This window comes from Coloeus monedula (genome assembly GCF_965178545.1).
Source record: "Coloeus monedula genome assembly, chromosome: 2".
NCBI lineage: Eukaryota > Metazoa > Chordata > Aves > Passeriformes > Corvidae > Coloeus > Coloeus monedula.
Window position 1 is genome coordinate 82,551,310 of NC_138782.1, and position 12,062 is coordinate 82,563,371.

Sequence of the window (12,062 nt, forward strand, 5' to 3'; positions counted from 1 at the left end):
GTGATGTGTTTACATTGAGCTATCTGACTGTATACACTACTAATTTTAAGAGGAAGGGGAACCCTTCTTGGGATGATTAGTTTTGCCATGTTTATAGACACAATCTCTTGCTGAAGCATGTTTTTCCTGACTCTGAGGTGGCTGCTGACAGCTGGTATTACAAGAGTTCATTGGGAGTCTCATGGTCCATGTGTCCTTATGTATACACAGCACAGACAAGATGAAGCCAGGGAGAGATAACGAAGGCGGTGATGCTAAACCCTCTAGCAGTGCCCAGTAGTGAAGCATTTGAACAGCCAATGTGAGCCAAATTCCGGCTCCTGTCTAGGCTGTAGTGATTAGGAAAATCACCTTGTCTTTTAACAGATTTTGCCAATCTGGTTGAGCAGCCAAGTCAGGGGAATCATTTCTTCTTACTGCCGCAGCAGTGGCAGCACAAGCTCCTAAATCAGGGGGTTTGCCTGTGCCCCTGTGGCCCACCAGCACATGAGGGTGCTGCCCCATCTCTCTACATGCCCTTCTGAGGCATAGGGGCAGAGCAGCATGTGGGTCGTGTAAGTGCAACCATCCGGTTTTGCGGCCTTTCCACCACAAGTCAGTTGGCAACACAGTGCTGAAGATTGACGGTAAATACACACAACCTTCTCAAAAAGTTCAAGTGGGCAATCAGAGCACAGCAAGTGGCTTCTTTTACACTTGGGTTTCAGAGTGATTCTGGAGGGATTTCAAGGAACCTCTTGGTAGCAGGAAGCTGCTGCTCTAGGCATTCGATGAAGGAGCTGCGCCTTCTGAGCCTGGTGCCTCCTTCCCTGAGCGGCTTAATAAATACACGAGTGTGGCCATTACCAGCCAAGCTCCATTTCTTTTGCCTGTTCTAATGTGCTGGTATTTTATGTCACATTGAGTGAGGAGGGGAAGCAGTGATATGAAGCCATTCCTCCCATTCCTTAAATAGGATTGATGACCACAGCTTAACAGCATTCCAAGAAAAAGACATTTGCTTGAAGATGGCCAGAGCTTCCCCTGAGATGGTGAATAAGGATGTTCATCCTGGTAATAACTTGCCTTTGCCATTTTCAGAGCAGGCGTTCTATTGCAAATCCTGCATTAGCTTGCCACAGTTAAATGTGAACACACATATCTAAAGGTACCTCTTTGATTTTCCTCTTCTGCCTCCCCCCGCCTCCCACACAGGCCCAAGGGAGCCACATCGGCTCATCAGCAGCTCCATCTCGAGGTAGTTCCTCCAACAGCGCTGCTTGTTGCCCTTTGGTGCCCCTTCAGCCATGTGGGGGTCCACTCTGCTGTGCAGGAGCATCAGCGAGCTTTCTGCACACTGTGAGCTGGAATTCCCTCTGGGTCATTGCAATGAATATTGCAAACAACTGCACTGAGCAGGGGAGGGCATCATGCTTTTATGTGCCATGGCTTGCCAGTTTGAATCACATCTGTTGTGTTGCAGAGGGGAATATTGCTTTGGTTGCAGTGGGTTAGTGGAGTACTAGCAAGTCTCATTTGTAAGGGGTCCTGGGCTTAAGTCTCATCTCATCTGTCACCGAGAGAAGGAATCTACTCTGACAACTTCTGCAAATGCTGGTTTCACTTTTGTTTATTTGTTCCCCAACAGTGTCCTTTGTTTCTGAAATGGTGTTTATATACTGCAAATTTTTTTTGTGCAAATCAATGAGCTTTAATTTCTCTCTCAACTCTCTGATTTTTATCCCATTGCTTCACCACTGTCTCATTGTTAATTCACATGATTATGTGATGTGATATCCCTCCCTGGTTAGAAAAATGTTAGAATAGCTGTTGGCAGCTTCTGGAAGAGTAATTAACAAATAGGAATTACTCAAAGATGTGCACACTAGGCTAAGTAGGCATTTTCCAGCTGTTGCAAGTTCAAAAACTCGTGGGCACTTTTTGGGTGCTAACACAAGATTAATTACTTGCTACTACAAAAGAACATTTTACAAAAATGTGTAGTGTGCAATCCAAACTACAGTGTTTTGTTCCTTAAATTGGAAGCAGACATCTTTGTCAAAAAGAGAGGGATTTTTACAGTGCTTGGTAGTCCTTTTCCTGAGGAGCCGAGCCTTTTCATTACAAGGGGATGTTACATTCACAATCAAAATAGTGACAGCCGCCTTAGAAAGTGCTGGGGGCGCAATGTAGCCGAATCCTGGTGCCGTGGGGCGTAGCTGTTCCTGCGTGGGCACGGCGCAGTGCCAGTAGCTTTGTGCTGAATGCCTGAGCCAGGAGCCCCAGCTCCCGAGCCATCCCGGGCTAGCCCAGGACATCCGCGTTTCCTTTCTTTCTGATCTGTGGGAGGTGCTGTCCACAAGGCTTTCTTTAGGAAGCCATTTACACTGCTGTGCCTCTGTTTTGCAAGAAGAAGCCCTCATAAATCAAATACAGCCGCACAGCTCTGATAAAGGTCTCCTTTTTATCCATGGGCAGCTACTGCCAGCCAGCTTTTATTTCTCCTCATTCCTATTCTGTTGCTCCTCCAGGATCAGCCTGAGGGCAGCTGGATTTTTGTTTGTTCCCTGCAGTAATAAGGTAGTTGATCCCTGATGGTGCGATGGAGAAAGGGGGCAGGCAGAGGGGAAGTGCATGGCTGGTGTATTTGGACTGCTTGACAGTTTTATTTTAAGCTCAGGGTCTTCTTGCCACATCCGTAGCCTCTTCTGTTCTCTGCCTTTTGCTTGACATCTCTTGTGCCTAATTCTCTAATCAGATGGATTATCATCTCTTGGCATCGTGTCCTCACCCACTCTCTAGCCTCTCACCAGTGATTACCTCTCCCCTCTCATCTCTTCTCCACTCTGACACTTCTCCCTGTTTGCTTCTCTGAGCGCCTGAGACTTTTCTCTCCCCTCACCTCCCAGCATCATCCTACTTCCCAGAGGGAGAACAGACAATTTCCATGAATCTTCTTTCTCGGCATTGCCTTCATTCCCACTGTTCTTTCAAGCTCCTTGGCAGTCGCTCCCCTCTCTGTTCTGGGCAGTGAAACATTTCTCTCTCTGCCGCCTGCGCCCTCTTTTCTTCTGCTCCCTCCCAACAGCCTTACATACTCACTGTAGTATGCAATGCTTTATCTTCAGCTTCTTCAATTTCTCTTTGCTCACTGAAAACACTGTACAATAGCCACTCTTTCTCACCATTCATTTCCCTCTTCTCACTCCAGCCCCTCTGCCTCCCTGGAAGCAATGGAGCCAGGACTGGGCTCCTGCCCCCTTACTACAGACTTTTCTCCCTAGAAACGTCTCCAGCCATCCCTCCTCTGCCTTTCCGTCTGAGCAGCTCTTGATCCATGAGCCCTAGCCTCTTCAGGACTCTGTTTCTCCAAAGTAACCCAGGTCCTTTCTCTTCTTTTTTCTTGAACCCTTCCATACATCCATAATAACACAATTCTTAACATCCTTGTGGATGTTGCTCCTGGCTCTTCCCTATCCTTTCAACTTTTCACCATCGCTTCTGCATTGTCCCATTTCAGAGGGTTTTTTCATGCCTCTATCCTCCTTTATTATTACTAAAAACATTTGCACAAACATCTTTTTCAGGATTTTAATTTCTTCTCTTTCTTGTACTCTTTTTGGAAAAAATTCTTGCCACATGTAGCAGAGAAGAATGCATGTGTGCATATGTACTTCAGGTGAGAAATGCATGGTATAAAGGCTACAAATAATACTGAGACACCTAATTTGTAGAGTAAAAGGAGCACTTCTTTCTTGATGTAAGGATGGGTAGCTTTGTTGATAGGACTCTTAACAGAGACATGTCATTTTTTAATGTTTGAAAAGCTCATGCCAGGTGACACGAAACACACAATGATAATAATACATATTTTTTAAGAGATAGCAATTGAATGTTGTGCATATGTTTGCACAGGTATATAGATACATGTGTATATGTGTGCATATAGGTATGCACATATATATGTGTGTGTATATGCATTACACACATTTATAACTATAGGCACATGCACATATGTGTCTGCTGTAAAGACACTATATTGGAGAACAGTATGCTGTGATGGAATAGCATCATGTCATTCATAATCCAGTGGTGGCTGTCCTGTATTTCATCAAGCAACAGGTATTTATTTAAAGCATTTTGACATTCCCTTGGACATATAACCAAACTGTGTCTTACTAGCACTTTAAATTCTTGAGGTAATGGCATGAATCTGTGGATGGACTTACCTGATCTTGACCTCTGATAAATACAAATTAACTGAGCCTATTTCTACAAGACTTGAATTGTCCTAATGGCAAAATCTTCATTTAGTCTGATAGCTGAAAATTGTCTCTTCCTTTTCTGAAGCTATGTCTCCATGTGGTCAAGTTTGTCTAAAAAGATTGGATTGGGTCCTGCATAACAATGATTGCATTCTTATGACAGTCCAAGAAACAAAGTTCATTGATTTAGTTAGAAAGACTTGTGGAGTGATTTTTTTAACTAGTTTATTTTTTTTATTGCAGTCTACAATATAGGTTAGGTACATTTAGGTTAGGCAGAAGTTGAGGGGGAAGAAGTAAGAAAAAAGCATGCTTGTTTTTACATTGCGGACTGTTCTCTTTTCCATGAGACAAACTCCCTGGCAAGCACTAGAGCTTGCCATCTAGTCTGGTCCCCTTTATAGCACAAAAATTGCTGTAGGGGTTTGCAAGCACAGAGAAGTATTGATTGTTTCCTAGCATGCTGTTTGTATTACATATTTCAGTTAATAATTAGTAATGCTTTTAGATTAGTTTTGTTTGAAATACTAATCAATGAGCTTTATAGATCTCCTGCTTTATACCTAAACTGGACATATGCCAATTTCCAGTGGAGTGTAAGAGTTTTATTTTATCCCAGATTGTTTATACTATATAATTATTAATCTGTAGTTTAATCTCCTTGTCCTCATGCTTTTATGGCTTGATCCCACTTGTTGCAGGCGATCCCAAATCTAATTAAAGAGCGTGGATTAATGGCACTCAACACCTTCATAAGTAAGTGCTGGAATGTGCAAGCTACGTCCCGTTGCATGCAGACCTCCTGATGCTTCTTACTCTATGTGTGCAGCAGAAACAGGACTGGCTGTCTCGTGTCTTCTAATTTCCCTCTATGAAACCTTATCTTGAACCACAGCAGGTTTGCCAGACTTCAGGTGCACAGAGTCGTAGTTTTCTTGCTGTGATGTTTGCTCAGACTGTCGTTGGAAAACCACCGCTGAAATGTTTCAGCTGAGGGGGAAATAAAAAGGAAAATAAAGCTTGAAATTATGTGTTGATTTCCCAATGTTCAACATTTTTTTGAGCTCCTCTAAAGCTCTGGTGCCCTCATGCTGTGGAGCAAAGACATGAGATCTCAGCTGGAGAGTGGGCTGGGGACATGCTGCAGCCGTTGCTGGAAATCCATCTGACCAACCAGAAAGTTTGCTGAGGAAAGCCCAGGGCAGCTAGCAGTTTCTGCTCAATTCTTTCTCGAAAGTCAGGTTTCTGACAAAACAGGGGGACCTGCAGAGCTGTGCTCTGCTTGCTCCATCTGCATTTGGTGCGGTGCTGCAGACTGTTCAGGTGGGATTTTGCAGACCAGTGATTGTCAGCCAGTTCTGCTTGGGAAGCAGGAATCTCCTGGCTACTACCCTCATCCTCACCCTTGTGGGCTCAGGGGTCAGGTTATACAATGGCACCTTCAGTTTGTTTAAAGCAAGGAAATTATGCACAAAAGCTGTTAAAAGAATATAAGGTTGTCAAGTCAAGTGAGAAATGTTATAACATCGCCTGCTCAGCCTTCAATTGAATCCTGCGTGCATGCAAATTTGACAGTCTTTAATTGCATGTCTCCAAGATCTGTGGAGAATATAGCTTCTCAATTCACATCAGAAAAATCATACAGACTTTTCTTCTCAGGAAAAAAAAGCATTCTCTCTTAAAGATTGTCCAGACTGTAGGTATGGGCGTACATCTCATCAGCCAGGCAAAGCTTCCTCAGGTCACTTGCTGCCGCCCTGACCAAATGTGCCACGGTCCTGAAGGTAGCGTGGCAGTGATGATTCCCACTGTGCAGACAAGGACCTCATTAATTTCTTTTGTGTTGTCCTCAGATATGATACAGCCAAGGTGTCCTGGAGTGTCTGTCCCCTTGTGAATGGAGAGGAAAGGGAGAAAGTAGCAGCAGGTGGCACCCACCATGCTGCTGAGGGTGGACAAGGCTTGGGATTTTGTGTATCTCCAAGCTAAGGTCTGCAGAGACTGTGGGAATGTCTGGTTTCAGTGGCCTCTTTCTCTACCAACAGTACATTCCTCTTGAAGACAAATGAGCAGACGGGGGCTGTAAATAACCATAGAGGGAGAGAGTGACATCAGTGAATACCCAACCACATCAACCAGCCTTGCGTAAGTCTGGTGTAACTCTAAACCGGTATATGTAAGTCTAAACCATTAGGATTGCACAAGAATCACATTGTTTGACGTTTTATTAGCCAGGTTTCTAGCATTATAGCAGAGGCATTGGAGAGAGTGGTACATGAGTGGGAATCCAAAAGATTTTCAGTGGGAGTGGTTCTCTTAAAAATGGACTGGAAAATACAACTTTGCAACTTGATGCATGAGAAAATGAAGCAAGAAGGGAAGCAATTTGTCAAACAGTATTATTTGTGGACAGTCTTAAATAACATGAATCACGGGGTCTCAAATCCCATACAGTGACCTTGTGCAATCAGGGTACATCATATACTAGGAGATTATGAATTTATGCATGCGCTGTACTCAGAATTGAAAAAGATGTTTTCCAAAGTTAGAATCTGTTGTGTTGGCATAACATTGCATTTAAAGTAAAAAGCATTGAACGCACTGGGAATTGTTGAAGAATATTCTGCCAGCTCTCAAAATTATGATTTTACACTGCCATCAATAACAAAAAAGTTACTCTAATGAGAAGCCATTCTGGTTAAATGAAGAAATACAAGTCATGATAAAACATTTACTAATTTAATATCCAAAAAGGGAAAATAGAAAAGGCAGAAGTGTTCCCCAGGTGTTTTTTGTATTTGAAACTGTGGAAGAAGATATGTCCATCCTGTGCAGTAATATGGAAAGAAGAGAAAGTTTGCTGCTTATAGCAGAGGAGGATCTGAGAGGCAAGAGTGGTTGAAATTAAACATTCTCACATCCTACTAACTTTTACATCCAGGAATTTTAAAGGAAGTAGCCAAAAAACTCTGTTAAGTGGCTGGTAATTTATAATAAATCTTGGGAAATGGGAAATTCCAGAAAATTGGAGGGCTGCCAACTGTATTTCCAATATTTCAAAAAGATAAAAGGGATGTCCCGGGGAACTGATGGCTGGTTTTGCTTGACGTCAGTCCAGGGTAAAATAGTGGAACAGCTATTTCAGAATCTGTCAAAAGAGAACTTGGAGGCTAAAGGTACAGATAATTCCAGTAACAGTCGAAGAGAGAGCTTGTCAAAAAAAAAAAAAAAACCCACTGGATTTCATTGCTCTGTCAGGATTGCAAGTCTGTGTGATAAAGGCAGTGGTTGATTTGCCTTTAGGAGGCCAGAGTAGGTGGTCCTTTCTGCCTTTCGGGTGTGTGAACCATATAAGGAATGCCCTGAGATTAAAGCTCCCATGACAGAGTTTCAAACAGAAATAATCAAACCACTCTGTTTCCCTGGGATAAAGCATGGCTTAGTTTTGAGTTTGGGGTGTTAATCTCCTATTTGATTTGATTTGATGGCTTTTGCAGCTTTAAGTGTGTTTGAGTACGTTGTAGTTCTGTGGGGGTAAAGAAAAAAACAAGCTTCGAGAAGCTTCATGAAAAGCTCAACAAATAATACAAGTGTTCTCAAAGAAAGATAAAATCCAAGTTCTTCTTATAGCAGTCTCTGTAGCTTTAATCCCTTGTTCTTTACCATGGCAAAGAAGATTTCATAAGCTCCTCTGGATCTTACAGGAGAAGGAAAGCTTGCGTGTTTGCCTTCTGCTGTCTTTGCAGACCTGAAAGAAACTACAGATGCAAATGCTACATTGGTTTTACTTGTCCTCAGAACCACTACCCAAATACATCAAATCTTTTCTTTTTCTCTGGACTCCTTCAGACTGCAATTGTACTGAGTCCAACTGCCCATTCCTGTCTCACATCCTCTCCTTACCTTGGCTGTAGTCTGGTAGGTGTTGGCAGCAGAATTGATTGCTTTCCGTGCATCTTTCTCCATGGGACGATTTATTGTCTACAACAGGAAAGGCAGTCAGGTTCCAGAATAAGGGCCAGTCCATGGATAAAGGGACTTTAAATAGGCATCTAGGCATATGTCAGACTCTGAGAATAGTGGAAAGGCTTGCAATTCCTGCTTAAACCTTCTGATAACAAAAGGGAAATTCTCAGATCTTTGCAGGATCAAAACCACAGTCAGAATCCCTTGATGTAATCCAGGTATCCCCTTGACACTTGCTCTGAGTTTCTAAATAGTCGTTTCAGTGATCTTCTGATCATTTGATCACTAGAAAAACACGTGAAAATTGCTTTTTGCATGTATTAATAGTACTTCCAAGATTCAGATGTGTAAATCTGGGGGTCATAATGCAGTTGTCACTAGAATATATTTATTTATTCGTTTGTTTAGTTACTTAGTTATAGATCAGTCAAAATCTATGATCTAGCTGTAAAGAAACATTTTTCCTTCAGTTTTCAAAGGAGAACATTATTGTTGGCATCCCTTTGGTTGTGGAAAATGCTGCACAGACAGATAGTGTCCCACTCTCCAAGGAGAAGGCAACACCTGTATTCTTTCCCAAGAGCAGAAGGTGTGAAGTTACACCCTACACAAGTCTGTCCCAAATTTAACCCAGTGACCTACTGCATGCGTCCCTGCTCTTCACACATTAATCACAACAGACACGTTCCAAAGGACATGCCAGTTTGTGTCCCAAGGAAAGATGAAGGATGTTTTGACCACCTGCTAACTTGCAGGAAAGATGAAAAGCTTGCATTTTAGGGTGTAAAACAAAGAGAGCAGATTTTTCCCATAACAGCTATGCAGTATGACAGGAGAAAATGGAATTGGGTTGCTTTCACAGCCTCTGCAATTTGTGTAGTCAAAGATGTTTGCATGGTTTTGGCCATAGCCTCTCAAGCAGATAGAACTGCTTCCACCAGTTCTGCAGATAGGCTGGAAAAGCAGTAATTAGTACACCTTAGTGAAAAAAAAAATACAATTTTGAGAGAGAACTTTCCTGTTTGCTTTTTTTGTGGGGTTGTTTTTTTGTTGGTTTTCGGGGGGGGGGGGGGGGTGTTTGTGTTTGGTGTTTTTTTTCTTTTTTTTAAAAAGTGAAAGCAATGCTCATTTGATAGCAACCAAAATTTCAAGTACAGAGCTTCAGCACTGAATTCCACTGGAGCTTTAAAGTTGAGAAGAGAACATAAAGGGAATTAATAGCTTTTATTCAAATAACTTGTTAGCATGATCTTTGACATTCAAAGGCTGCTAAAAGGAGCTGCACAGTGCTGTTGTTCATAATTTGTAGCTTCCAAATATTGGTGGCATTAGGGCAATATCATGTACACATATGCCCGCAGAGGTACACATAAAGTATATAGTGTTTTAGGAAAAAGGGAGGAGCCATAACACTGTATCACTCCTCAAGCAAACCCCCAGCCCCAAAACACTCAATTAAAGCAAGGAATGTAGTGGGCCTTTGCCAGAATTTCCAGCCCCTGTTTGTGTGGAGACCTTTAACTTTCTCAGAGAGTTTACCAAGCTGGAAGGCAAAATAAAGACAAATTACTACTTCATTTTTCCCTCTCAGTTTCTTTAATCCGGCAATTCAGCTCACCCAAGAACAATCCAAAAGGTCCTGAAACCACTGACTGCTTCAGAAGAACATAATATGTTGTTTGTTGTGCTTGGTGGTTTCCTGGCAGTGTTTCAGTGTTGGGCATTCCCCATTCTGCTTTGAATAAGCTATTTTGAGTAGCAGACTTAGTTCCGGTCCCCTTCACCGTAGCCAACTACTGTAAAGAGCAATGTGAAAACTGTGAGAGGAGATTTTGTCAGGAAAGAGTTCTGCGTTTCTTATTTTCCATGTTCATATATGTCAGTTAAGTAGCTCCTGAGAAATAAGGATAGAGGACAGTTTTTCTGTTGTTCCTCCTGTTTTCCTGCCTGGTCTATGTGGAAGGTGTCCCTGCCCATGGCAGGAGGGTTGGAACTAGATGATTTTTAAGGTCCCTTCCAACCCAAACCATTCTATGAATCTGTCTTCCTCCACGCATCTACCATGCCTCTTTCCTGAGGGCATCATCAGTTTATTTACAGAACATTGAAAATGCATGTTAAACTAAGCGTGATTCACTCAGTGTAGGAAAATTAGTAGTATAATTATATAATTTTTACTGAGTCATAAAAATATTCATGTGTATTCTTTGCCTAGTAGGCCTGTATAGAATGTATATGTCAATGCATGTGCCATGTGTAAGCATTATTTGCATGTTAACTAAAGTCCCTAAAGAACGTGAGCACTCATTACCTTGTTCATCTGGGTTACTCTCTCAAGAAACAATAGCAACACAACCCTCTGAAGTCAAGAAATAGGTTTTATCTCTATGTGGAGCATAAATCTGTTTGGACTCTTCAAAGCAACCTCCACTGGGAATCCCTGACTCCTTGTGGTACCGATCTCTGAACAACTTGAAGCACAATTTCTTTAGAGTAGACACCTGGGGTTTAAATAAACATTCATCATGGAGATTACGGGCATCCTGACAGTACTTTTAAAAAAAACAACCTTCATTGTAGAAATGAAGCTGTGGTACATTTTTGCTCATGTGTGCATTCTGCCAATAGCAAAATCATTGTGAGTAACCAAAATGCTACAGATTGAAGTTATATTCAGCAGTTCTCTTTAAAGGTCTGCAGGATCAGAGTCCCTCTTTTTTTATTCTTTTTTTTTTTTTTTTTTTGCCCAGTATCTATCCAGTTGTGCTGTAGGGTCTAGGTCCAGTATAACAAAAGCAGTGAGTGACTTTGCAGTGGGACTTAATTCCAACATCAAAGCCTCTGCACTGTGATGGCATATGAGCTGTTCAAAAACAGTCTGCAGGATACATCCCTGTTCCTGTCAGTTTAGCTAAGGAAGGAATTTCCAGTGTTCTCATCTCCATTTGGAATCCACCTGAAGCTTGCCAGAAAAGGGGCTCATGGCCCAGCCCAGCAGCCAGCCCAGGCACTGATGCTTCTGCTCAGTCCCTGTGGTGTAACTCATGGGGACTGGTTTGTGGCCCTTGAACCACGTGCAGCTGCTCAGCATTTCCAAGGGTACTCCCTGGGCTGTGGACGCTCAATGTGTTGGAGCCATGCAGCCTCCTCAGCAACAGGAATTCTTGCCTTTAGGAGATGTTAGCAAATGTCTGCAGGGCCCTGCTGTGCGCCCAGCCAGACCTGCCTGTCTAGAAGGCCTGTGGTTTAATTCTCCCTTGGCTTTCTCTTAGCTGTCCCCTTTCCCACTCACAGTCCAATGAAGGTCGTGCTTCAAGGCACTATGGTCAGGAGCACCAGCCATCACTCTTGGCAGCAACACGTCTGCAGCTGCCAGCCAGGAATGCTCTACAGTGTCTTTTCCAGTTGTCCATGTACCTTCTGCTTTACAGCAGAAGCTACTTGATCAATGTGAAGAGCTCATTTCTTAAGACAATCTTTCTAATGGCCCTGGCACCCACAGTATGTTTGGCAGGAGGAAAGTCCATGTAGCCTGGTGGCCTGCGAGTCTATTTTCAATTATCTGGGGTGCTCAGAGGAGAAGACATTAATATTGCTGAGGATGACATAGCAAATTACTACTGCTCCCTAACCTTTTTAAATTGCTAACACTGTTGTAATCTGTAATTACAGAAATCAGTGTGAGAATTGTGGCACAGTATAATTATCTTTCCTGATACTTTATTGCTGTATGAATTATTAATCAAAATCAGTCTTGTATAGTATTTGCGGCAACTAAGAAGAATAAGCTATAATTAAATTTCGTTGTTTCTATTTTTGTGCTGGTGTTTTATGATGTTGTAATTGATAATT

General features: G+C 42.4%; 1 protein-coding gene across 3 annotated transcripts in view; it reads left to right on the plus strand.

Annotated features, from left to right (window-relative positions):
* BACH2 (BTB domain and CNC homolog 2) overlaps positions 1 to 12,062 on the plus strand; it is a 183,946-nt gene that overhangs the window by 119,690 nt on the left and 52,194 nt on the right. Inside the window, exon 5 of one of the 3 annotated variants that reach the window (XM_082302287.1) lies at positions 6,290 to 6,389. The exons of the other annotated variants lie outside the window; for them this stretch is intronic. The gene's annotated coding sequence lies outside the window, so the exon portion shown is untranslated. The remainder of the gene's footprint in view (positions 1 to 6,289; positions 6,390 to 12,062) is intronic. 3 annotated transcript variants of the gene reach the window in all.